We start from the raw sequence: 27,499 nt of genomic DNA, 5'->3' as shown, positions 1-27,499 counted from the left end.
CTCAAGGTTCCCTACTTCAGAACTTTTTGTAAGTTAACCTAAAGTAGAAATATACTATAAGGAAAAATAAATAACCTTGCACAGATCATTCATTAAGGTTTTCATTTGAAAAAAAAATTGAGAACATTTCTCACTTGACAATAATACAGGTGTAATTGGGGCAAAACATTGAAAAATAGCTGAATTTATCTGTAGAATATGTATCCTATGCAATATATTTGGCTTTGTAATCAATTGTATACTTATATCTGGATATGGGGTTGTCTGAGATTATTGGAATTCGGAAAAGATATTAAAGATGTAAAAAGAGAGAATGTGTTTAAAGGCCAAGTTCTGGAGAGCTGAGATTCTGCTTAATTTCTTTTTTTTGACGGAGGGTATTTCTATCAACAGTAGACTTGAATTGTGTGGTGGTTTGAATAAGGTTAGAGAATCAAACCGATAATTTGTATAAAAAAATGTTTCCAGATATTAGTTACCTTTGTTTTCAAGCGATAATAATTGCCCACATAAAACTGGGGAAAAGGAGAAAAACAAAAGTAATATTCATTGAAGATCTATTCCATATCAGACTATTCTAGTACTTTAAACAGACTGTACTCCCTCATTTCTCTGCCCTTCTGGAGACAGAGGGAGAACTTATCTTTCACGTGGATTCTCAGAACTCTTCTCAAAATTTGCAGAATATTCTATACCTCTTAGTAATACTTAGTATTGCTCTTTTCGCTTAGGCACGTTGTCTTCTTTATTTCTAGGCTCTAATCCTGCAGGCTACATTGCAGGAGTAAGAATAAGCAGAGAGATAGTGCTAAATTATCTGGTCTCCCCATCTCCATATCAGCAAGACTGATGGTTTTCACAGCCAATTGGTGATGAAACTACCACGTGAACAAGCTGTGCCTAGCATGGGGTGGGGGACCTCCAGGCAGGAAGATCACAGACTCTCTCACTTTTTCATGAATAAACAATTCTCAATTTACAGCTTGCCATGGTTGATTTCAAAAGCGCAGAAATGTTTGTTTTCACAGTTTTACCCAGTTTAACACTTATCTGGGGGGAGTGAAGAGTCACCCTCTTCTTCACACCATCATAACCAGAGGTCAATCCACTTACTTTTCTCCTTACCTTTTTCTATTTACTTTTCCTTGTCAGTAAATCATCAAAATCTGTAAATAAAGAAATCTTTTGGGGGGAAGTTTAGGTACTCAGTAAGTTACTTAATTTTTATAATTTATAAAGCACATCTATCTTGTCAAAACAGTACTTTACAAACATAATAAGCATAATAAACTGTTGATTTAATGGCAGTGCAAAAGAATAATCAGTGGCTTACTTGCACGGTAAGATTATTTATGCAGTTTATTTCTACTGAGTATTTATGCAAATTTGATGAATATGAATCTATAAGGCCAAAGCCAAAAATTGCCTTGAATTATCTATACAAGCTGTTTACAAACTTCTTTGTTTACACATTATCAAAAAACAATTTCTATCCAACACTATCCTTTACAGTTTTGTCTCTAAAAATTTTTCATTCCCAATTTAAGTAGTTGAAATGGATAAGATTTCAATTTTATTTCAACTATTAAATTTTTTAAATAAAAATTACAAATCCTTTTTTCTATAGATATCCAACAGAGATTGACCATAAAAACAAACAGGCAATTTTGTGGATAAACTCTCCTTTAATTCTTTGAAATTGTATAACATTTCTTTTTTTCCTTGAACTCCTCATTCCCCACTACTTACTCCTGAGACTTTTATCCTAATCATTCATATATATCTTATGCTTATTTTTAGCAGATATCATCTCTGTAACAAAATTTTGCATTTTTCTGTCTAACTTTAATTTTTACGCAAAAATTTCTTCTTTATTGCAACACAATTATAACTTATATGTAACTTATCAAAACTAAATAAATATGAAAAATAACTATGAGACAAAAATTAAAATTTCATTAGAATTATATCTCAATAAATGGCTGAGGATTTTTAAAATTTGTTTTGTTTGATACATTTCTACAAAGAGTTCAGGACTCCACTGGGGAACACTATTTACAGCTAAAATCTGACAGATTTAGAGCCAGCCCTGATGGCCTAGTGGTTAAAGTTCCGCGCTCACTGCTTCAGCGGCCTGGGTTTGCTTCCCCGACTGTCGTGGAACCACACCACTTGTCTGTCTGTAGATATTCTGTGATGGTGGCTCACGTGGAAGAACTAGAATGACTTACAGCTAGGATATACAGCCATGCACTGGGGCTATGGGGAGAAAAAAAAACAAAATGAAAAAGACGAAGATTGGCAACAGACGTTAGTTTAGGGTGAAATTTTCCCTGAAAAAAGAAAAAAAGACATCTAAAAAAAAAAATCAGACACATTTAAGCATCAATTCTACTCTAATTCCTATGTTTATAGATGTAAGCATTAAGAAACATTGTTTATAGAAATTAGGAACTAAAAGGCTTTAATACAAGAAAAATATGCAATACTTTCAATTCCTTCTGAGTTAAATGTCAAAAATCACATGTCTATTTATCAAAAATGTTTCTGCTGTGATCTAGCACCAGACAGCACTATTAGGTGCTTGCTTGTAAAATTTTGTTGAAAATAAACAATTTCTTAGGAGTACCCTGTAGAAGTATTTAGTACCCAGTCAATAACTCATTCTACTCAATATCAAGAACAGTAGTTTCCACTGTAATTTCTTTGTTGGTTTTAGGGTAAAGCACCAGAGGGAGAGTCAGGATATGTGAGAAGCATAGATTTCTTTGGTACACTGGAGAAGAGCAATGGCAAAATGAAAGGTGGAAAATTAAAACCAACATGATGCCTTGACTAAGGGATTCAGGTTCAGGAAGATCAGTTTAGAGAATGAATATATATGGAGCTGTAGGCTCTCGAAATTGATTCCTTATACCTGCCAATGCCCAGGTAACTGTGTCATGTACACTCAGTGATAAGTGTAACTCAGTTTTAAGACCATTGACCTACATCAAGCCCTAATGGTACAAAAGTAGCCTACAGTAAGTCAATTAAACATGTTTAACCTGAAGCTACATGTGAAGGACGGACGTGAATACACCATTAAATATGTGGTGTACGTAAAAAATTGCAGGTTTAATTCATTAGCATAAAGTAAACTTAAACATGTTTTCACATAAAAATCAAATGACTTGCAAACGCCAGTACTCAATTTCAATTCCTGCAAAATCACTGTGACTAAGAGGATCCATTAAGATGCTCTGAGATTCCTCCTTCTCTCAAATCCTAAAGCATGTATTTTACTATAAATCTTTTCTTCGTTAGGACTAAAATAAGTAAAATTTAAAGCAGGGACCCTTTCCCTACATATTTTAGACAATAGAGAACAAGCAGAAATAGCGAGGTTATTTGTTCCAGGAGATACCTACCCCGAGAAAAAAGAATGTGAGCCAATTAAAACAGCTAATTTATCAAGATTCACAACTCATTTACCAGCATTGCTTCAAAATCTTTGGCTCACTGTGCACACTAATCATGAGCCTTGATGAAAAAGACCTAATCAGAAGGAACTATTAATATTAGTATAATATTAATCTCTTAGACTTTTGGATACACATCTCTCAATTAAAGAGACATAAGCCTTCCTCGAATTATTTCCTTGAATTTGAAACTGTTCAGATTGGGGTCCAGAAGCTGAGAATTTTTAGGAATCCTCCTAAAGCAGACAATCTTGGAGAAGAAGGTAGCTTCTGAGCAAGACCTTAGGATCAAGACAATGAACATGTCTCGATGTTCAAAAACGAGCATGATGAAGTAGACATCTTCCACCTAAAATCCACAGAATACGATCCAGAAAACCGAAAGGTCTCCTTGTCACATTTTAACCTTATATTTTTAATTTTTGTCTACTCGACTGTTTTCATTTATCTTTGCTGGTTTAATACTCTGCATTGTCTTAGACACTCGAAACTATAGTTATGAAATTACTGAGCTTTAGTGCTTTGGGTTGTTTTAATGCCTGGTTCTGAGAGCTCTAGGGACTGTGATGGGATCAGTTCATTCACGTGGGTTAATGTGAGCATTTTGGGCTCCTGATGTAGTGGTAGACTTAAAATTGTGATCAAATCTTTCCTTAATATGCATATTGCAGGGCAGAAATGCAATTTCTCAGGAGTCTCAAATACTGCCCAGCAGCGACTGTACCAAACGATCTAACAAACAATATTCCATTTATAGATAAAAAAAAGAAAGAAAATCTGACATGTTTAAAAGTCAGAACTGCAATAAAAAATTCTGTATGCAACCATGACACACTGAATAGTGATGAATATCTGATATCTGGATTGATCATATTCCCTAACAATGATATTCTATCCTCCAGCTTAGGCTGAAGAATGCAAAAAGGGGGTACTAAAAACTGAAACCAACAAATTTACCTGCTCCTTTATTAAATAATACTGAAATCATATGAACTGTTCATCTCTAAGTAAAGCACTGCTGAGAATGAGTAGAGATAATTTGGCTATTTACTCCAGGAAATACTTGCTCCTGGAAAATAACACTATTAGGGAAATAAAATAGCTTACTTGTTGATATTAATTCTTTCCTTATCCATATTTGCTTCAAAACTTTGACTCACTGTGCCCAATCTAAAGCTATTCTATGTTAAATTTTGCCCAATCCCATCCTTCTCCCTGCCTTGAAAGACTTGCCTTAAAATCACTCCATGCGGGCCCTAAAGCCATATTAATATCCTCCCTTGACTTCCCCTTGTAAAACACTACTCACATTCTGCCAAGATGGTGTCCCTACTCATTGCATTATGTGTAACAGACTTATCTTCACTAGATTAAAAGTTGTTCTTGTATTTTGTGGAAAGTCAACAGTTGGCAATATGTACTGACACTGTAACACTCTTTGTAATTATGTATAGAAGTGTGATTTACTTTGATATTGTTATTCTACTATTCTTATTTTTTTTATTTACCAATCAGATTTTGAATACTGTTGTCAGAGACTATATCTCATTTGGTTATTTATAGTGCTCCATAGCACTATATCTTAAGCATCTAATATTTCATTTATTCAGCAAATGCATAGACAAATATGACTAAAGATTTTAATAATATGTACACATTCATTAAATTCTCACTGCATATATGTACAAACGTGTGCACACACACAGAAATATGTATGTGTATATAGTTTTTAATAGATACACATTCTAAGTATTAATTAGTAAAATATACATGATACACAATACTGAATATATTTTACATATTTTTAAATGTGCTTGTGGATACATAGACACAGACACACCACACATAATTTTGAGACTATATATAAATATTTGTGAGACAGCACATATTTTCCAATTTGTACTTTTGTTTTCTATCATTGCAGATGTTGCATACAAAAGAATATCCATTCAAATAAACATCTGAAAAAAATCTAGGCACCTTCATAATCTCACAAGCCATCATTTTAACATCAAACTTATATAAAAGTAAACTTATGCACAAAATGAAGAGAAAGCAGAGTCATAATTAGTTTTTTACTCAAAGCCTAATATGTGATATTAGACATTGATGATGAAATGGCACATAAATTATCTGATTCCCCAAAATAAAACCTACGATCGTATACATTTATAATTATCTTTCAAATATAAACATGTTTTCTTTTCCATATTTGCCCCATATGCAAAGCTATAAATCACGATTTCCTTTACAACTTCTCCTGATGCTCTGTGCCATGCGACTGTTATAACAAGCTAGTGATTCACATATGAACGTCTAGATTTAAGGTGAAAGTTTGTTTATTCTTCTGCACCTGTGAGTTTCAAGCCAGATAACTTTTTGCCCTGAAGAAATAAAATATTCAATTTAATATATTTGCGAAAAAAAATCAGTTGAAGCCACAAGAAATTCCTATGAGATTTCTAAATATTCCTGGAGCATATTTCATAGTCCCTAAGCAATGAACATGTATAAAGATATAGCAGCTTGGTAGAGGCAAGATGCAGCCCTTATTCACATCTGTCAGCTAATAGAAGACTAAAATGCTACAGCTGCCAGGGTAAATATTAATCACTCGAGAAAAGAAAACTGTATTAATCTCCTATGCATGCTATGTTTATATATGAGTGCTATTTATGCACCGCATGCTATGCTTTTGCTAAAATAACCCTGCCCTTGATAAGCCATAGGGAAGTTTTGTGATTGGAAACAAATCACGCATTTACGTGAGTTAAAGCATCAGCATGCACCGGAGATAAAGAAAGGCCAGCTACATTACTAAGTGCAGAGAATCACAAATGTAATCGAAAATCAAAACTGTGACTTTTCTTAAGCAGGATGATAGAACAGTACCAATACAAAACTTAGACTTCTGAAATAACCAACCTTTATTTTTCTTACCACAAACAATATAAAGCCAATTATTTGATACTGCTGTGAATTTCTTTTTGAAAAACAAGTATAACTGAGGGGTAGAGATTAATTTTAATTTCAGCTGGAAATCCTGATTTAGAATATGTTTAGGAAATCTTTTCAAACAAAAGTAAAAAAATCTGATATCTTCCCCTGTTTCTTGCTGTGACATGGTTGGCAGCTATTTCTGAAACACAACAGAGAGAGAAAGCTGGTATACCAGTGCAACCCTCTGTGGATCTTCCAGGAAGACTGTCCTCCGACTCAGCGCTATCCAGGTCCAGCATTACCTTGTTCTGCTCCTGCAGACCTATACACACCAGCTCCCTAAGGGCCAGTGAACTCCAAGAGAGCAACGTTAGAAGTGATCTTGGAATCGAGCCCTCAGCATTTAAAAGTAATATCTACTATTTCTTTCTATGGATTCCAAGCACCAGGAACTAATGTTTTTTACTTTCCTCCTCAATAGAAACACATGCGGAAAAGGAGACAGGCTGAGTTCTAGGTAATCAGAGAATGATCACATGACTAACAACTCAACTCATTTTCCTAAAACCTCACTAGGAAATAAATATAATAAAAACAGTGAGGAGACACACTGCAAAGCGTCATAAGTGGAGGAGAAATAGAATGAAGGAGTGATGGGGAATGGTAAAGAAGAGTGAGGTAGGTAGAAATACTTGGACAGGAGCAGACTGTTGGATTGGAAGCAAATAGAGCTTGTAATGACAGAGCATTTGGCTTGAAAATGCCAGAGAATGGGAATGAAATTTGGGGCTCAAAACAAGGGGATAAATTGAAAGCCCTATATATGGATTTTTAATAACCTCCAATATCATACTCCTACTTCAACAAGCAGAGAGAGAACCCAGGTTTCTAATTCCAAGTTAAAAAGAAATTAATAGTTCTTCTTTAAAGGATTTGGAAGATACTAGAGAAAAAAAAAATGCCTCAGACATGTTGAGATCTTCAGAGTAATAGCTGGTTTCTCTCTGGTTACCCTAAAATGCAATAGGGCAATCAGGGGGCCCTCCCTGACCGTGTGCTCGTAGTTCCCAATGAGTTCCTCTGTCCTTCCATCTTAAATATAAAGAAACAAGTAAGGACCACAAGACCTTGTTGGAAATGACAAACAAACAACTAAAATGACCTCTGAAAACACAGACAGAAGTCCTTAACGATTATGAAATATCCCCAATTAGATTCCCTAGACGTACGTACCATTACATCTCAGCCAGAAAACAAGATCCATGTTAAAAGAAAAAAATGAGTAACCAAAGGATAACACTGCTCTGAAAATAAAATATAATTACTAAAATGGGAAAATCAATAAAAAATTTGGAAAACCCTACTAAATATTTCCCAGAGAGTTGAACAAAAGATCAGAGATAGAAAATATGGAAGACAAAATACATAAACCATGAAGTTCAACATTAAATTAATAAAAGTTTCAGTGGAACAAAGAAGAGAAAATAGAAGAGATAGGTCTAAAAGAAATCAAAAAACAAAGAGACCTGGGCCTGGCCTGGTGACTTAGTGGTTAAGTTCCCGTGCTCTGTTTCAGCGGCCCAGGGTTCAAAGGTTCAGATCCCAGGCACCATCCTACACACCACTCATCAAGCCATGCTGTAGCAGTGTCTCACACATAAAATAGAAGAAGATTGGCACAGATGTTAGCTCAGGGCCAATCTTCCCCCAAAACAAAAATTAATCCCCAGAGCTTAAATCCAGGAGTCTCCAGATTAAAAGATCACACCAAGTGTACAAACTAATTTAAAAAAAATAAGGTTAATACAAAAGTGTGACCAAGATGATCTTAATGTTCCCCTGAGCTTGATCAAACTTTAGATAGGTTTCTTCCTCGTTCTGACTTCCATTTCATTAGAGCATTTACTTTAGAAAACTTGTAATTCTAAATCCTTTCTTTGCTCCTTTGAGATATAAATCCTCACCCCAGACTCTCCACCAATTTTATAATTGAGGAATATCGGTCTCAAGGTCCTGGGAGACATCCCTTTGAAATGTAATCATAGAAGAAGATAGCACCTTAATCTCCTTAGGGTGATAAGGTGAGGGTGAGGATAGGAGTCTAACTTCAAAAGCAACAATTAGCAAACACAGAAGGTATAATCACATTGGTCAACCTCCCTACTCTCCTTATTGTCCCCCAGTACTTTTCCACTAGCACACTCCAGTGCTTAAGCACTCTTCCAACTTTTGTTTCAGCAGAGTTGAGTTCAATCTCTCAATTTGCAATAGTCCTTAATAAAATCTTCCTTTCCTGTTTAACTTGTCTGATTCAATTTTTCTTTGACAAGTGCATCATCAACAATTTTCAGAATATCAGGGATAAGGAAAGGATCTAAAATAACTCCAGAGAATGGAAAAAGATTATCAATATTCTAAACTTCTAAATAACATTACTAGATACTGAAAGAAAAAGGAGCAATTCTTTCAAGTTATGAGAGAAAATAATTTTAAACCTAGAACTCCACCTTTAGCCAAGCCATAAATCAAGAAAAACAAAGAATATAAACAGTATTATAAACACAGAGAAGCTTTCTTCTTTAAACCTCTATTTAAATGGAATTAAAATAAAAGTATTGGTGTTAAGCTTGGTTGGCTTAAAGAAGAATAGTAAAATAGATATAATGAGACAACTAACATCTATCGTAAGATGGCACTCAAAAAATGTTGAGAGGATTTAGAGACTGGGAAGACTACTGAGGTATGATAAGCACACATAACATTAAAAAAAGTAAATTACTAATTTCAGAACCTGTTTCTCTACCCCTCTTTTAAAACCAGACAGATAAAATGGACAAGTATGTTAATATACTAGAGATATGGGTAGCACAAATAGAAAGCACATTTTAATTGACGTATAAAGATATAGATAGGGCAATTCTTGCAACCACAAATAGAAAAAAGCAAATTAGTTTCAAGCACATATGAAACACAAAAATTGACTATACATTTGATCACAAAGGAAGTCTCATCAAATACTAAAAGAGAAATATCATACCCCATTAAATAAAAAAGAATTCTTTTTAAATCCCCCAAAATCAACATGACCTAGACCACATTCTCTTACTATAATGAGATTAAAATTTATTGATAAAAAGGAGTCAATGCCCAAAACCATTTCATAATAAAAACTCTGAGTAAACTAGCAGTAGAGGGAAATTTCCTGAACTTTATAAAGAATATCTACAAAAAACCTACAGCTAACATAACATCTAATGATGAGAAACTCAAAGCTTTTCCACTAAGATCAGGTACAATGCAAGGATGTCCCCTCTCATCACTCCTTTTCAACATCATACTGGAAGTTATCGCTAATGCAATAAGGCAAGGAAAGAAACTATATACATATTGGGAATGAATAAATAAAACTGTCTTTATTCATAGATGATTTGATCATGCATGTAGAAAATCCTAAAGAATCAACAAAAATACTCCCAGAACTAATAGGTAACTATAGCAAAGTTGCAAGATGAAAACATAATATACAAAAGTTGTTTTCCTATATACTAGCAATGAACAAGTGGAATTTGAAATGAAACACACAATACCACTTACATTATCACCCCCAAAAATGAAATACTTAGGTGTAAACCTGATAAAATATATGTAAGATCTATATAAGGAATACTACAAGACTCTAATGAAGGAAATTAAACAACTAAATAAATGGAGAAATATTCCATGTTCATGGAGAGGAAGACTTCATATTGTCATATGTCACTTCTTCCTAACATGACCTACAGATTAAATGCAATCTCACTCAAAATCCCAGCAAATTATTTTGTGGATACTGACAAGCTGATTCTAAAGTTTATGTAGAGAAGCAAAAGACCCAAAATAGCCAACGTGATACTGAAGGAGAAGAACACAGTTGGAGGACTGACACTACCCAACTTTAAGACTTACTATAAAGCTACAGTAATCAAGACAGTGTGGTATTGGTGAAAGAATGCACAAATAGATCAATAGAATAGACCCAAGAGCTCAGAAATGGACCCACATAAATATAGTCAACTGATCTTTGACAAAGGAGCAAAGGCAATAAAATGAAGCAAAGAAAATATTTTCAACAAGTGGTACTGGAACAACTGGACCTCCACATGAAAAAAGAAATGAATATAGAGACAGACCTTACATCCTTGAACAATTTACTCAAAATATATTACAGATACAGGTGTATAATGAAAAAGTATAAAACTCTTAGCATAGGATAACATAGGAGAAAACCTAGATGACCTTAAGTATGGTGGAGAAAACCTAGATGACCTTGAGTATGGTGATGACGTTTTAGATACAACACCAAAGCCACAATCCATGAAGGAAATATTCATAAGCTAGACTTTTTTTAAATTGAAAACATCTACACTACCAAAGACAATGAAAACATTAGCCACAGACTGGGAAAAATATTTGCAAAAGACACCTCTGATAAAGGACTGTTATCCAAAATATATACAGAACTCTAAAAATTTAACAATAAAAAAAAAAAACAACCGGGGCCAGCCCCAATGGCCTAGTGGTTAAGTTCAGTGTGCTCTACTTCGAGTGGCCTGGGTTCAGTTATCAGGTGCAGACCTACACCACTCATCTGTTAGTGGCCATGCTGTGGTGGCAACCCACATACAAAAAAGAGGAAGATTGGCAGCAGATGTTAGCTCAAGGCAAATCTTCCTCAGCAAACACGTTTTTAAAAAAGAAAAAATCAATTAAAAAATGAGATAAAGACCTGAATAGACAGCTCATCAAAGAAGATATGTAGATGGGAAGCATATGAAAAGATGGTCTACATCATATGTCATCAGGGAAATTCAAAGAATAATGAGATACCACTACACACCTATTAAAATGGCCAAAATCCAGAACACTGACAACACCAAATGCCAACAAGGATGGGGAGAAACAGGAACTCTCATTCATTGCTGGTGGAAATGCAAAATGGCACAGCCACTTTGGAAGACAGTTTGGTTGTTTTTTACAAAACTGCACATACTCTTACTATACAGTCCAGCAATCACACTCCTTGGTATTTATCCAAAGGAGTTGAAAACTTACATTCACACAAAAACCTGCACACGGATGTTTACAGTAGCTTTATTCATAATTGTCAGATCTTGGAAGCAACAAAGATATCCTTCAGTGGGTAAATGGATAACTAAACTGTGGTACAGCCAGACAATGGAATATTATTCAGTGATAATAAGAAATGAACTATCAAGCCGTGAAAAAATGTGGAGGAAACTTAAGTGCATACTACTAAGTGAAAGAAGCCAATCTGAAAAGGCTATATACTGTATGATTCCAACTAAACGACATTCTGGAAAAGGCAAAATTATGGCGATTGTAAAAAGATCAGTGGTTACCAGGGTTGGGGGGGTGGGGTAGGATGAATAAGCAGAGCAGAGGATTTCTAGGGCAGTGAAAGTACTCTGTATGATACTGTAACAATGGATACGTGTCATCACACATTTATTCAAACCCATAGAATATACAACACCAGAAGTGAACCCCAGTGTAAACTATGAACTTTGGGTGACTATAATGTGTTAATGAAGGTTCATCAATTCTAAGAAATTTGCCACTCTTATGGGAGATGTTGATGATGGGGGAGGTTAGGTACATGTCAGGGCAGTGGGTATATGGGAAATCTCTGCACCTTCCTCTCAATTTTGCTGTGAACCTAAACTACTCTAAAAAAATCTTAATTTTTTTAAAAAGTAGCCAATGCCTACACTTCTAAAGTTAAAAATCATCACATTGAGATTGAAAAATTTCAATAGATATAGAAAAAATCATTTGAGTGTTTCCAGGACTGTGGTGGACTACATCTTTCTTTTTAAAAAATTATGTTCCCATGGACCAGATATCAGAAAGTAGCAAAAGTATGTACTTAAAACAAGTTATTGAGCTCAAAAGAAAGTTAGGGACAACTCTAAACAGACAGAAAGATAAAATAAAATAAAAGTATATGAACCTGAAATTGGAAAAAGACTGTTCTTCCTTAATGGAGATGTCAATGCTGGAAACTGAGACACAGGGAGAGAAGGGAGAAGGAGAGACAAGGTATTGTTCTAATAAATGAGGGGGGAAGCTGATACAGAACATCAGGCATAAGAAATTCAAGAAAAACACTTAGTGGAAGGGTCACTAGGGAATAATTTGTCTTCATGTGAGGAGACCCACAAATGAAACTGCCTCTGCCTGTGCCATCAAGAAATACAACTACTACTGATGATGATAATGATGATGATGATGATGATGATGATGATGAAGAAGAAATAATAAAACCAACAATAGCAATAACAATACTAACAACAATAATTGTAGTGTCCCTTAATAATTTCTATCCATGGGACTAAAACATTTGGGTCTGGGATTCAAATTTAAAAAACATTTTATTGCAGGAAGAAAATCACCAGGTGAAGAAATTAAACAGAATTTATTTCAGCTTGGTAATATCATATCAGCTGATACATATTAAAGAAAATACCAATCTTCTTTGGATATAATCATCCTCAATCAAGGTATTCCATGATCCCACAGGTGAAATTCATCTAAGTATGAACTAACTACAAAGAACTGATGAAACAAAACATTAGTAGCAAGTGTTGGCATAAGTATACCAAAAACAAGGTCAGATTTAAACTCCTAAAATCTTTAGACTTTAGAATTATGAATTGGAGCAAAACACCACTATGACTAAAGAATTGTGAAGCATAAATGATGAATCTACAAAATTATGCAAGCAACAAGACAATATCAAAAATGGCCAGAGAGATTTGAGGAAGAACCAAAATACTCATAGAGTATGTGTCGGGGGGTGGGGGGGGGGCGTGAGGGGGTGGGGGTGTGTGTGTGTGTGTATGTGTGAAAGCAAAAATTAAATCAACAGGTTAAACATCACTTTAGAGGCAGCTGAAAAGATCATTACTGAATGTATGATCCAGAAAGCAGACAGAGAAGTAGAAATAAAGAATATGATTGAGGTTAAGGGACTTGAGGATAGAAAAAGGAGGTCTACTATATGCCTAATTGGAGTTCTAAAGGAGAGAATGGGGGAGGAGTTATTAGGAGAGACAATGAATATAAATATCCCAGAATTAACGAAAAACATAAATCCAAACATATAGAAAGCACAATGTGTATCAAGTGAAATAAATAAGAAATGTCCACTGAGATATATTTATTGGAATTGCAAATACCAAAGAAAAGTGAAGATCTTCAGAGAAATCAGAGACAAAATGGAGACAATCTCTAAGGAAGTTACTATAACTATAAAAAGTAGAATTCCTAAGAATAAAAATATAAGGCAAAGCTAGTAGAATTATATCTTCAAATTGATGAGTAAAATATATATATATATAGTGAGATGTACATATATATAATATGGTTATATTTAGCAACTTACAGTTTAATACACAACAGGAATATTATTTTAATGATTATGGTGAAATAAATACATTTTTATCAAAATTAGGGAGCAAAAGATAAAAAGGAAAGAAAAAGTGGAAAAAATGAAATATAAGAAAATATAAGAGAAGAGGTGAGAATAAAGGATTGAAAAATTAAAATAAGCAATTACAAACCAAAATATAACTGGCATAGTTATATTGAAAAAAAAGGACTAAGAAAAAAATGGAAAACATCATTAGGGATATACAAGATCATCGTATATGAGAAATTCAAATTCTCCAGGCTGATTTAGCAACTCAAAACACACATGTACTAACAGCGTAGACTTAAAATTACCAAGTAAAAATTAAGAGAAACAAAAGGAGAAATAGCCAAATTCATCACCATATTGGGAAATTTCAAAACATCTATCTTTTATAAAGGCCAAAAGTCAGTAATGGTATAGAAAATTTAAAAAATATAAGTCATATTTAATGGTAATTTAGAGAACCCATACGTGACAATCACAGGATATTTTTATCAGGAATGTTTGTTTTGTTTAAAATGTTTTGTTGAACATTTTAAAAACTTGTCATAAATAAATCCTTAAAAAAAATCTTAATACACTTCTAAGAAGTGATATCATGCAGATAAGTTTTTGACTGCAATTCAATTGTCAGAATTTTTTTACAGATAACTTTTAAAATACTACATACTTTATAAAAATCACACTTTAAATATCTTAATTTATAAATAAATTCATAAATAAAATGACTGAAGAAATAAATAAAATTGTATATAAACCAGTGTACATGCCAAAGGAAGAGTAGATAATAAACTAATAGACTATATTAAGAAATTAGTAAAATTGTAATAAATGCAGAGTTAAAAAAAGAGTGATAAAACATGGACAAATATACGTAAAATAGAAAATAAAGATACAAAAATAATTCAACGAAACACAAAAAACATTGATGCCCAATATTTCATGTTGAGGAAGACACAAATCACCCAATCTGCTAAGAAACCTTGGATCCTATCTTCATCCATCGTATACCCAGAGTCTGACTACTTCTCAGCCCAGTCTGGTCCAACCTGCCGCCCCAGCTCCTCTGCGATGACTGCAATGGCCTCCTAACTGTAGCAGCTTGCTTCTTCTTCCTTTTCCCCATGTAGTGTAGTCTCAGCACCACACTCAGAGTGTTGCCTTTAAAAGAGTAATTCCTTTGTGCAGAATTCCTCACCTCCATTTCACTCAGATAAGGGCCCCCCCCCCACTTTCAGTGGCCCACAGGATGCTATGTGAGGTGTTTGTTAACTCTTGGTCCTCATCTCCTGCTACTCTGCCCCTTATTCCCTTGCTCACTCCCTACCAGCTGTTTCTGGAACATTCCAGACATTCTCTAATTTAGGGACCTTTGTTCCAGGTAGTCCTTCTTCCTGAAACTTCTTCCAGATGCCATTTGGCTACATTCCTCCATTAATTCAAGCTAAAATACCTCCACTTCAAGGATGTTGACAATGACCACACTAGTTACTATTTGAAGCTTTCCACAACTTCCAACCTCCCTATGTGTTCTAGCTTTTCTTTTTCCTACAGCACTTATTAATTCTAACATATTATAATATATACCAGTAGTAAGTTTATGGCCTGGCTCCCACCAGAATGTATATTCTGAGTCAGAATATCTAGTTGGATTTTAATAATGAAAAAGTCCTGCTTTATGTAATTTACCGGAGACACACCTAAGACACAAGGATTCGAGAAATCAAAAGAATCATAAGAGTTTATTTTTCCCGATATTTATTGCAGGTTTATTTATTATCAAATGATCAAAAACAACTGAAAACAACCAATAAGGGACTAGTTAAATAAATTACAGCTCTTCCATACAATGGGAAATCATGTCTTCACTAGACAGGATCGAGCAGCTCTAATTATAGTATATGAAATATTATCAAGATATATTGGTACAAAAATAAATATGTAAATAAATAAAGCAAAGTGCAGCGTGTATATATAGTATGCTACAATTCCATGTGTGTAAATACATGATTTACTTCCAGAAGCATATGATCTATTTCTGAAGGGAAACACATGTACCTTGTAACACTGGTGGTCTTCAGAGTGAGTAGACTATGTAGCTGGGGGATGGGTAGGAAGGGAGACTGCCCTTCCAAAATTGTGTGCCCCATGAATATAACTGCTATAAAACAATTAATTGGATATACCTACTAAAATATGCAACTAAACTGGGGCAGAAGTCTCTTGCTTTTAAATTTAAGTATATATTAAGTGGATAAATATACAAGAAGCTAAAATAGAAGGCAAATGATCTGATTATGCTCTCTTTCCCAGAAAAATAGTACTTTTAACACTTGTAAGAGAAATGGCTATCCTGATTGTCTCCAGAGCATCCTACATATTCCCCCGGACCACATTCCCATCCCTCCTAGAGACGTACTATGACTTATGAATGTTTTCTCTCCTGAAGATAAACAAGTGACTTTCTTCTACCTCTGTCTGCTTCAGAGAAATAAATGTGCACACGTGCATGCCCACACACACAATTTTAACCTTAGTCAGCACTTTCCTGTTATACTGCTTATTTTTCTCAGTTGTGTGCTTCATGTTTCATGGACACATTTACAATCAAATATACCACTAGGCTTTGATAGGTGTTTTTCTCTTGCTCAACCTGGCACACAGCCATCAGCATCCAAGACCATCTTGTGAAGTTGCCGTCCTCATGCAAAGCCCTATGTAAAGTGAGTTTCCAGTCTATGTCCTTGTGTGACACATTGAAAATGTATCGCAGAAGACATACACTGCATAAAACAGACAGAAAGAGTAGATCAGCAGTGAAATAGTGAGCTGACATTAGGGTCAAACAATGTATTTGCTCTGAATACTAAGGGCCAAGTTTATTGTGTCAATGAAAAGCTCACAGTAAACATACAAAGTTTTTGCTTCTCTTCCATTACAGATAAATCACATATTTATCACTTGTTCAACTCGATCACTTAGGCCTTGTAAGGCAATATTTAATTTCAATACAGTCATCTTCACGAGCCTAATCACAATCCTCCTGTTATTTCTGAAATGCAGAAAAGACCCCTTGAGGATTTCCACAGGGGCCAGATATCCTGGAGAACTTCCCTGAATTTCAGAACTCCTGCCTTACACATGTGTTTTTGTTAAGGCCCTACATGTTGCTTTCCAAGGGGGCAGACGGGCATTATATGCATTCCCTCTACAGTGTGAATGCGAAACAGAAGAGCACCAGGCAGGCCATCAGGAAGCCAGAGTTCTTATAATAGGATCCCAACACTTAAACGGTCAGATATTTTGAGAAAATATTTTAAGAACCCCTTATGGGAAAGTAGTCAGCTTCATCATTTCTAAGACTCTAAGTTCTAAAATTAAGTGAACGTCCATGTGGACATTTGTATATGAAGATGATTTAGTTGGTCCGTAGGGGAGTATATTTGTTTATCAGGCTGAGATAACACAGTACCACAAACTAAGTGGCTTTGAAACAATAGGAATTTATTCTCTCACAGTTCTGGTGGCTAGAATTCTGAAATCAAGGTGTTGGCAGGGTCTGCTCTCTCTGAAGGCTCCGGGTGAAATTCTGCCCCATGCCTTTCTCCTGGGTTCCGGTGCTGCCTGCAATCCTTGCTGTTCCTTGCCTAGTAGATGCATCACTCTGATCTCTGCCTCCATCAGCACATGGTGTTCTCCCTCTGCCTGTCTCTGTGTTGCTACAACTATTCTTATAAGGACAGCAGTCCTATCAGATTAAACCCACCCTACTCAGTATCCTATTCTTAACTCACACCTTAATTACAACCAACTAGGTCACATTTTCACAAGTACTGGAGACAAGGACTTCTACATATTTTGGGGGGAACATAATTCAACCAATAGCAGTAGCACAGAGGATATTGCATACTTCCCCATATATACCTTTAAAATCAGATACTCAGTTTACCAATCTAATATGTGGAGAAACTGAAATACAGACAATTAGAACTTAGAAACCTAAAAATCCCATAGTCATGAAGAATATCTCAAAGGACATTATCTGTCATGCCTCTGCATTTTATAAGAAAAATGTGCCTCTCTAAAATATTGCTTCTTCAGGAAAATATATTGAAATTGAAACATAAAAATAAAGAAGATCCCACATCAGATATTATTGCAGGAAATTCAAAATCTTCCACACTCATAAATATCTAAGGAAACAATTGACTTTCTTTAACAAAATTACAAATCTGGTAAAGTTTAGATGATACAATTGTAAAGAACGTTTTATAGTTCCTGATAAGGTAATATAGTGCTACTGGAAAGAATTCACTAAGGAAAATGAGATTTACATAAACAAATTTTCACTTATTTATGCAAAGTAGTATTATAATAATGTTAATTCTTGTATATATTAGGATCTAATAAATAACTGTCAAATTAATCCGTTCCCTTGTTTTCAATAGTGGATGGAATGTCTGGTTGATGTGTGTTCAGAGATGTCCTTGTTAAACCATAAACAGAATGTTACAAATGTTTTCCTGATGGTCTTCCTGCTTCTTGCACAGGGATCTCTATGAATACAAGAAAGGTCAGGCTGGGAGAGGTGGTTAAGAAGGAAAACTGTGTCGGTGTAATGGTAAATGAGGCTCAATGTAATGTGCTACTTTGTCATCTGGTAAAATCTAGAAGCCTCAAATGGCCTAACCTCAAATTTCGCCCCCCTCCCAACTCTGCTCCCATGGATAAGGTCCCTTAGCCAAACCGCCCTCCTACCTAACAGAGGAGGCAGAATGCCTGCTTCTTCCTGAGGAATGGGTTTCAGTTCCTTGGCAGCCTACAGAATTATTGGAACAAGCTAATCACATCCTCCCCTAGGAACCAGGGGTGGATTCACCCTCTTGATACTACAAAGCCTGCCTCCTACAACCCCTGGTTGTTCCTCCCATAACGCTATGTAGTCCTGCATGACATGCAATGTCCTCCTCCCCAGGCTGTGAATGCACATGACTAATGAAACTGCTGTTGATCACATCTGTCCAATGTCAGGTGTCAAGCATTTAGCCATCCACATAACCCTAGAGCAGGAATGCCTCCTTCACCAAACGGGTGAATAGGAGGCAATTAAAACAAACATTTAGTTAAATGACCACATAAACAAGGAATTCCTAGAGGCTCACAAAAGTATTTAGCATCTGACTGGATAAGGAGCTTGATCTCCTGGGGCATGAATAAGCAGCAGCTACCTGTGCATGCCCATCTTCTTACAAGCCATGTATTATACCAGGATATAAACATTACTTTATCAACTAACGTACCAAAAGGGAGCTAAATGGTCTACCTGTTTATAATTGTTTGGAAATAAAGAGTATTCTGGTTAAAGAGACTGAGTTAATTAAAGTATGGATTTAAACTTAGAAGCCTTGAAAGAAAGAGATTTATTTATTTTAGCCAAAGTTGTCATATTTACTTGTCTATAAACCACTTTTTTTGAGGAAAATCTAGTAACATTTAAGAGCATCTAGTCTTTTGCAGAACACATTTTAGGAACACTATTTACACTTTTGGCTTCTATTTACACCTCTGCAATCCATCATTCACGCAGCAAACAGTCATCTATCTAAAAAGCTAATATGACCATGTCATGCCCCTGCTTGAATCCCTTTGGTGGCCTTCCATCCCCCAAAAAGGTATAACCTCCTAAATATCACATACACAGCCTTGAGTGACTGGCTCCCATTCCACTTCCTCAGTCCCACCTCTAATTACGGATAGTGGCTTGTAAGCATGTTTACAGCCCGAGAGGAAGTGCCGGGAGGAAGTACATAAGAGAGGGGACAAATAAGAGAGAAAGATTCTATAGAAGGTTGGAAGAGGGCTCAAGGTTTTAAATGGGAAGAGATGTAGCTCACACTCTGATCTTGATATAATGGAGGTAAGATATGAGATGAAAGAAATAAGATTCAATGTAGGGAGTAGAAAAGAAGCAAGATTATTACTGAAGGCCCTAATATTCTCCCTGAAGTAGGAAGAAAGGTCATCTGCTGAGGCCGAAGGGAGCAGGGATTGAGTTGGTGTTTTGAAGAGCAAGGCAAAAATTTGGGATAGTTGTTCACGCGAATAGGAGGGGGATCTTACCAAGGGCTCAGGAAGGACCAATCTGAGGTAAGAATTTGATCTGTAGGGAGAAGTGTGTCAGCTAAACAGAACTCAATCACCTAGGGGCTGAACTATCAGAGCAGAGAATGAGAATCGTTTTATTTCTCCAAAGTTATAGTTTAACTGGACTATGCAGTAAAAAGTGGTTTCCAAGGCAATTGACAAAAACATAGTTCAGATCACAGAAGAAATGGAATCATGGATCTGTGTGGGTGAACAAAAGGAAAGAGAAGGCTATGACTTGGAGATAAAGCTCCTAATGAGCAAAAACCTCCATAAAGTCAAATATCATATGGAGACAGGAAATGTTGGGAAGCTTATGCTAATATAATGGACTTTTAACACTTCCCATTTCTGAGGTTATAGTATTTCTAAAGGACAAAAAGTTCTAGCCAATCTCTCTTAATGTCTCCTACAATTATGGCAACACTTGAACTAAACAGAGAAATTATGAAATTGTCCCCAAATCTTCCGTGAATGTGGGTAATGTATCATTTAAGATACTTCAATTTCAAGAGACAGAAAAACCTATGAAATCTGGAGAATTTATTGGCTCATGCATCTGAAAAATTTTGTGATAGTGCTGGCTTCATGGATTTAAGGGCTCAAATAATATTATAAAGATTAGATTTCTCTATCATTGAGTTCTGCTTTGCTATTCTTCGCATGTTGACTTAGATCAATTTCCATGTGGCAGCAAAAAGTCTATAGCATCTCCAACTACAGATGATATCATATGCAAGTCTGGCAGGACAAGTGCCTCAAATGGAAGCCCTAGAGTCAGCTGTAACTGTACCTAACCCTGAAACACACACTGTGTCCAAAGGTTTCAGGCACTAATTGGCTCGAGCTGGACCACACACTTTGCTCCTGGAAAAGGATGAAACCTCACTCAAACCAGAAGGATTGAGACTGGGGAAGGCATGGATTCCCCAAATGGAAATCAGAGTCTGTTAAAGGAACTAAGATGAAAATGATAAGGAAAAAAATTTCCCAATCTAAAAGCACTCTAAAGTCCCTAACCTCAAAAACGACGTGATACAAGCCCAAGATATGACACAGAACAATTTAAGCAGCTATGTTGCTCTCGTATAATAAGAATTTCCAACTCCCTAACCCTCCGTATAACCTCAACTCAGCCAAATTCATGTTTTATATTCTGTCACTTTCAAAATCCCACGATGGTACAAATTTCCATTTCTGTTAAAATTAGTTGCAAGCAAGAGAAAACAACACTAAATAATTTAAGCAAACAGCAAATAAACTGAAAGTAAATATTAGAAATCAATCAATTTTTTGGAAGCCTGAAGAATTAGTCTCAAAAAAAGGACATGGATAACAGTAATTCTGGATGTTGGATACCAAGAACTCATCTTCACTCTCATCATGGAAATGCAGGATTGAATGAGCTGTAATCTGTTTCAATATTTTGTGCAACTCTGTTCAAGATTCAAATCCCGGGACAAAGCATCTTACAGGCCTAGCTCGGGTGATGCTGATCTTGGCTAGAGGAGAGGCGGACATGTTAATTAGAAATCACGTTAGAATGATCCAAAGGTTAAGAAGTGAGAAATGTTATATGTACCAGGATACCAAAAACAAATGGCCACCATAGGTAGTAATGCAAAAGCCTGTGGATGAGAAACACCAGAGTACACTGGTAATCATTTTACAATATCTAAGTGTATCAAATCAACATGTTGTACACCTTAAACTTACACAATGTTATATCTCAATCAAAAATAAATAAATAAAAATAAAAACTCATGGCAGTGGTGGGGAAGCATAGAGAATGGTAAAGCCAGAGAGAGTATAAGCTCCAAAGGAGAATGGGTACAACCACAAAAGAATAATGAAAGCTCACAATCATTTATTATTCCTGACAGTTATTAGTGAAGAACCTGAAGAATGCAAAGGGAAGCCAGGGGAGCGGCTGTTTAAAAAGAATAGCGATCACTGTGATGGACTCCAGAGGGCAGTGACATCTATGTGGGAGAGCTGGGGTCTCTCTAGGAAATGGATGTGGAAAGAGAACTCTTTGGTAGAATGAAAATGATCAAAGTTTCACATAATGGACCAGATTGAGGTTTGGTTTTCTGGCAGTCAGGACAAGCTCCAGTGAAAAGGAGAAAAATTGCAAGACATCGTTCAGTCAACCAATGTCATGAGATGCATAATTGTTCCTGTCGTAGCACATTGGTACATTTAAAAGAAATATATGATACGGTCCCTGATTTCAGATCTATGTGCTCTAGCATTTCATCACTGTTCTGCAATAATGAAAATATTCTGTAATCTGTGCTGTCCAATTTGGTAGCCATTAGCCACATTTGTCTATTGAGCGCTTGAAATGTGGTTACTGTGACAAAGGAATTGAATTTTGAATTGTACTTTATTATAATTATTTGATTTGTTTAAATATAAACAGCCATGTGTGACTAGAGGCTACAGTAAAAGACAGCACAGCTCTGGATTATGTTATATGAAATAAACGGTGAGACTTACAAGATAAAATAGCATTAACTCGTATGACGTAAAAGTCTCCAAATTTTGTAAATGGAAATTTAAAACAGTCTTTGGATTTATACTTGTATGAATAAGAATTCAAAAATGAGTGTTAAATTCATCAAAATTCCCAAAGGTGGCTTGATAAAAAGCTGAACTTAAGTAATCTTTTTATTACACTTTTTCATCTTAGAATGCAGCTAGTGTAGCAGTAGTATGGGGGCATTCACAGGAGAGAAGACAAGGTTCAGATAATCATGGAGAAAAATTTCCAGAATCGGGGACATTCACAGCTCTGAAGATGATGACAGGTGGTGCATATCCAAACAGTAGGCTGTTCCAGGGACACCTCAAAGAACTCCTCCACCAACAACGTCGAACTATCACGGGGTTGTTCTCCAAGTGTCCTGTGAAAACTACTTCTCTACTACAAAAGTAACAGGATTTCTAGTAGTCTTCTTATTCCCTCTACCTGTCAGATACTATTCCTACTGATTTAGTTAACAAGAGGTTCAATCAGACAAATCTGAAATTGCACACCCACTGACTTAGATGATTTGGATAAAACTGCTTCATAGGTGACTGCCTTTTTTTCTCCAAAACCAGTCCTAGAGAGGTCACCAGATGAATTGGAAAAATATACCAAGGCTGTAAAGAAAGAATTTCTTCTTCATATTTCATTTCTCCTTTTAACCAAGTGGAAGTAAAACCCAGTCATTTTTTTTTTTTTTGAGACATTTTCCTATGTACCAGCCCTTTCATTAAACGATACACATTTATAAACTCATGTAATCCTCTATGCAACAGAATGAGGGAGGCTCCATTATCATGCTCACTCTAGAGAAAAGAGAACTAGTGTGCTGAGTGGTTAAGTAACCTGTCCAAAGTGAAGAACTTGATGCGGTAGAACCAGGACTCCAACAGGGCAGTCTGGTTCTAGAGCCTTTGCTTTTAAATTTCCCATCATACTGCTTCTCTCAGCTCACACATACACTTGCACGATCACACATACACACACAACAACGACAACAATGAGAGCACCTAAAACTGATTTTGGAGAATGAAGAGACGCACACTATTGTTACCACATGCCCTCCATGACCAGTTCAACTGACCCTGTCTGTCTCTTATCAACAGAGTGATTAAGAACTGTCTTTCAGAAAACGGGCAAGGTCCTATAGCCAGAGCATGCACAAAAGAGGAAATCTTGACCTGAAATGACTGCGGAGCCAAAGATCCTCCTCTCCACAGGACCAACGGCCAGGGACATGACTGGAACTTGAAAGTCAGACTTTTATCAGAAGCAAGGCATCCCTCATTCAGGAAGATCTGGTGTTGAGTTACCGTGGACATTTAATTGGAACTATGCAATAGGCAGTTGACGTGTTTGCTTCATTCGTACAACTTCTAGAATGGGCAATTTTATGCTTATTTACATATTTCTTTGTTTGATGCTGATTCTCCTACTAGATGTAAACTCCTTAAGGCAAACATGTAATACGTGCTTAATAAATAGATTTTTGTGGAATACATGATTCAAGTTGTGGAGAAATTTGTTTTATCGAGGATTTGCTACAGAAAGAATGCTTACATCCCCGTGAAATTCATATGTTGAAACCCAATCTCCAATGTGATGGTGTTTGGAGGCAGGGCCTTAGGATGGTGATTAGGTCGTGAGGGTGGAGCCCTCATGAGTAGGACTAGTGCCTTCAGAAGAGAAACCCCGGGGAGCTCCTTTATCTCTTTTGTCATATGAGGTTATAGGGAGAAGACAGCCATTTGTAAACCAAGAAAAGGTCCTCACCAGACACCAAATCAGCCATCACCTTGTTCTAAGATTTCCCAGCCTCCAGAACTGGGAGAAATAAATTCTGTTGTTCATAGATCATTCAATCTATGGTATTTTTCTTATAGCAAGCAGCCCAAGCTGACTAAGACAGTAGGAAAATGTACAGTTTTTAATCAAAGATGATTCCTTTCTCTCCTAGAGAGAGAGAGCAGAAAGTTGAACACCGTATCCCTTTCACAGACTAGGATGGGTTGAGGTTGGTGTGCAGTGTTAACAACAGTTACCTTTGTCTCACCCCTGTTCTAAGAAAATGACTCTTTAGAATTCTCAATGGAGACCCCAAGGGCATTCGTCTCTTCACCACTGGGGGCTGCAGGAAATGCACTGAGATTTACAGATCTCTTCAGACTTGGCTCTGAGCCTCTTTAGAATTTGACAAAGGCCCAAGGTAGAGACAGGCTGAGTGTGTGATGTTGCTCAAGCCTCCAGTTTATAAGACACCCAGTCTATGATATTTTGTTATAACAGCCTGAATGGACTAAGACAGGAGTTAAATAGTATGATAAAATCCAGTAATCTTGCTGCAGTGTTTAGTTGGGGGTGGTCGCAGTGTTGTCGGCTACATCTCCTCCGTCCTTTGTTGCAACTCACAGTGAGGAATAGCTCAGGTAGCACCACAAACACAACATGTAGAGCCATACACCTTTCCCAGACCAGAAGATGGGGAGCCGGGGGTCAAAATGTTGTTCAGAAGAGAGAAAATGCCATAAAAATCTCTTCTATCACTTCACATCCTCCATGATTCTCTCTCCATTCTGGACCTATGGGCTCCATCTCCTAGGAGGAATCTAGCAGGAGACTCTAGAAATCTGATACAGTAGGGTCCGAAAGAAAGAGATATATCATTTATACCATGGCTGGGGCTCACCAAGCCAAGAAAGGACATGATGATTTGGGATAGGAGACACTAATGGAGTGAGTACTTGGCAGGAGAACCCGCTGCCTTTCTTTCCAGAATCTAGGTATGGAAGTGGGTGATTTAAGGGGCGGAAATATTTACACAGGTGGCAAATGCCAATCCATTCCAAACATGACAGATTAATAAATATTATCTAGCTACAACAGTCATATATAGGCAAATTCCTTGATGCTTTAAATTCCTGGGATGACTCCTTCACACCCTGAAATTTTTCAACAGCAAAAAATGATGAAAACATCTATGTTTCTATTCTGTCTATATGTGCCATGCCTGCATAAATAAGACAATGAAAAGTCCACTAAAATATTTGCAGAGCATCTGTTGAAATCAAAATGCACACCAAATGGGTCTGGCAACTAATTAACACAGGCTACACACTTAATATATCTTAAACAATTGTCACATCATTTAGTAAGAAAATACTTTAGAGTCTACTAGAAAACTTCCAGTATTTTCAAAAAGCCGTCTACTAACTATCTTTAAACTATTTTTCATACTTCTTCAACGTACTACTTATAAGGACACCAGTCATATTGGAATAAAGACCCACCCTACTCCAGTATGACCTCATTTTAACCTAATTAACTACAACCGCAACAATGCTAATTCCAGATAAGGTCACATTCTGAGGTACTGGGAGTTAGGACTTCTACTTATCTTTTGGGGAACGCAATTCAACCTGTAGCAGGCACCTTACTAGAATATTATTTGATCTGCATAATAGACACAATTTTAGATTTTGATGAGAAGAAACCTGACTTGATCTACCATAGCAGATAATCATAGCCTTTTATCCCCTGAGTTCACAGATCCAAAACGTTTGATTTAAGGGGATGTGTCACCCCTTTGGAAAAGATATGGCAACACTGACATGAATACACCCTAAATCTTTCTCCACCCTTTCCCCCAAGAGATCTGCCATCACATGCTAGGGTAACTAATGCACTAAGGAACAAAACTGGCTCAATCTGCGTTACTGGAAATTCGTTCTGAGTTGATGTTAATAAACAGCGACCCCAAATGCCACATTGGTCTAGTCAAAATGGAGGTTTGTGGATACCAGATTATAAGTGGAATTTTGACACATCAGGGCTGCAACCCATGTGGTTATTTCCCAAGTTCCTGAATTTACAAAGAAAATGGACATATTCAGCAACTGGCAGAATTCCCACACTAATGTCCTGGCTTATGAAATGAAGGCTACAGTAGAAAGAACCAGGTGAAAGAGGAGCTTCCTTTCCCTTCAAGGATAGCAAACCAAGGGCAATATGGTGTCTCTGGAGGAATTGGGAAGATTAGTTTCACCACCAAAGACTTCAAAGATGGTGGTGATTCTTATCACGTCCCAATTTAACTCAGCCATTGGATTTATGCAATTCATTTATATCATTTTTCTCCCTTTTCTTGTTGTAATATCTCTTTGCTTTCCACCACCCTAGTGACTTCAGAAGCTGGTTCAACTTCATGTTCTCTTCCTAGATCCTGAAGTCATTCTCCATTTTTAACTCTCTAATGATCCTTTTTTTCACAATATCTTTTACCTTCTCAAAGTCAATTAGTGGTACTTCCACCCATCCCAGTTACAATCTGAACTTCATCATCACTCAAAACTAAGTCGTATCTGGATCTCTAACTCTGATAGTCCCTTTTTGATCACAGCCTTCCTATCTCTTTGCTTCCAGTTCTCAGTGAACACATTAGTTATCTACTTTCTAGTACTAGCATTCACTGATTATTTCTAAATCTTTGCATGGTTCGTAATTTTAACATACAGTCCCTGCTACTTGGAATTTTTAAATCACAGTGTCTTCCATTATTATCGCTCTATTATTCTCCAATTCTAAGTAAGCCGTAGTAAAGTTTTTCCTTTATTTCTCAAAAGTAATAAATTTTGATGATTGGGACCATTATAAGTTTATGTAATCATACCTTAGGTAGACTCTCACTGACACCTGGAAATTCACTTATCCAGACTTTATAGGTATCCTGATGCATTTTCATAATAACTGTTTTAAACTTTCTCCTGTTTTTTAAAGCTCATAAATCTCCATTTTTGTCTCAAAGAAAACGTCTCTATTTTTTATTTAAAAATGTTTTATCTTCACATTTCTTTCTTATCATTTGACTATTAGAAAACATGGCAAAATGCTTGAAAGGGGGAACAGCCGTGTCTCCATTAACCTAATTATTCCAAAAGTAAATAATAACCT

The 27,499-nt window shown here is 36.2% G+C and overlaps 1 long non-coding RNA gene across 1 annotated transcript in view; it reads right to left on the bottom strand.

The window, feature by feature from the left end:
• Nucleotides 1–357: 357 nt before the first annotated feature.
• Nucleotides 358–27,499, bottom strand: part of LOC139084598 (uncharacterized) — a 133,431-nt gene continuing 106,289 nt past the window's right edge. The window contains exon 3 of the long non-coding RNA XR_011542104.1: nucleotides 358–2,259. This is a non-coding gene — a long non-coding RNA (uncharacterized lncRNA). The remainder of the gene's footprint in view (nucleotides 2,260–27,499) is intronic.

The sequence above is a fragment of the Equus przewalskii genome, chromosome 7, assembly GCF_037783145.1.
Source record: "Equus przewalskii isolate Varuska chromosome 7, EquPr2, whole genome shotgun sequence".
In the NCBI taxonomy this organism is placed as follows: Eukaryota; Metazoa; Chordata; class Mammalia; order Perissodactyla; family Equidae; genus Equus; species Equus przewalskii.
The sequence above is the reverse complement of the archived record's forward strand: the minus strand, read 5'-3'. Positions and strand labels throughout refer to the sequence as shown.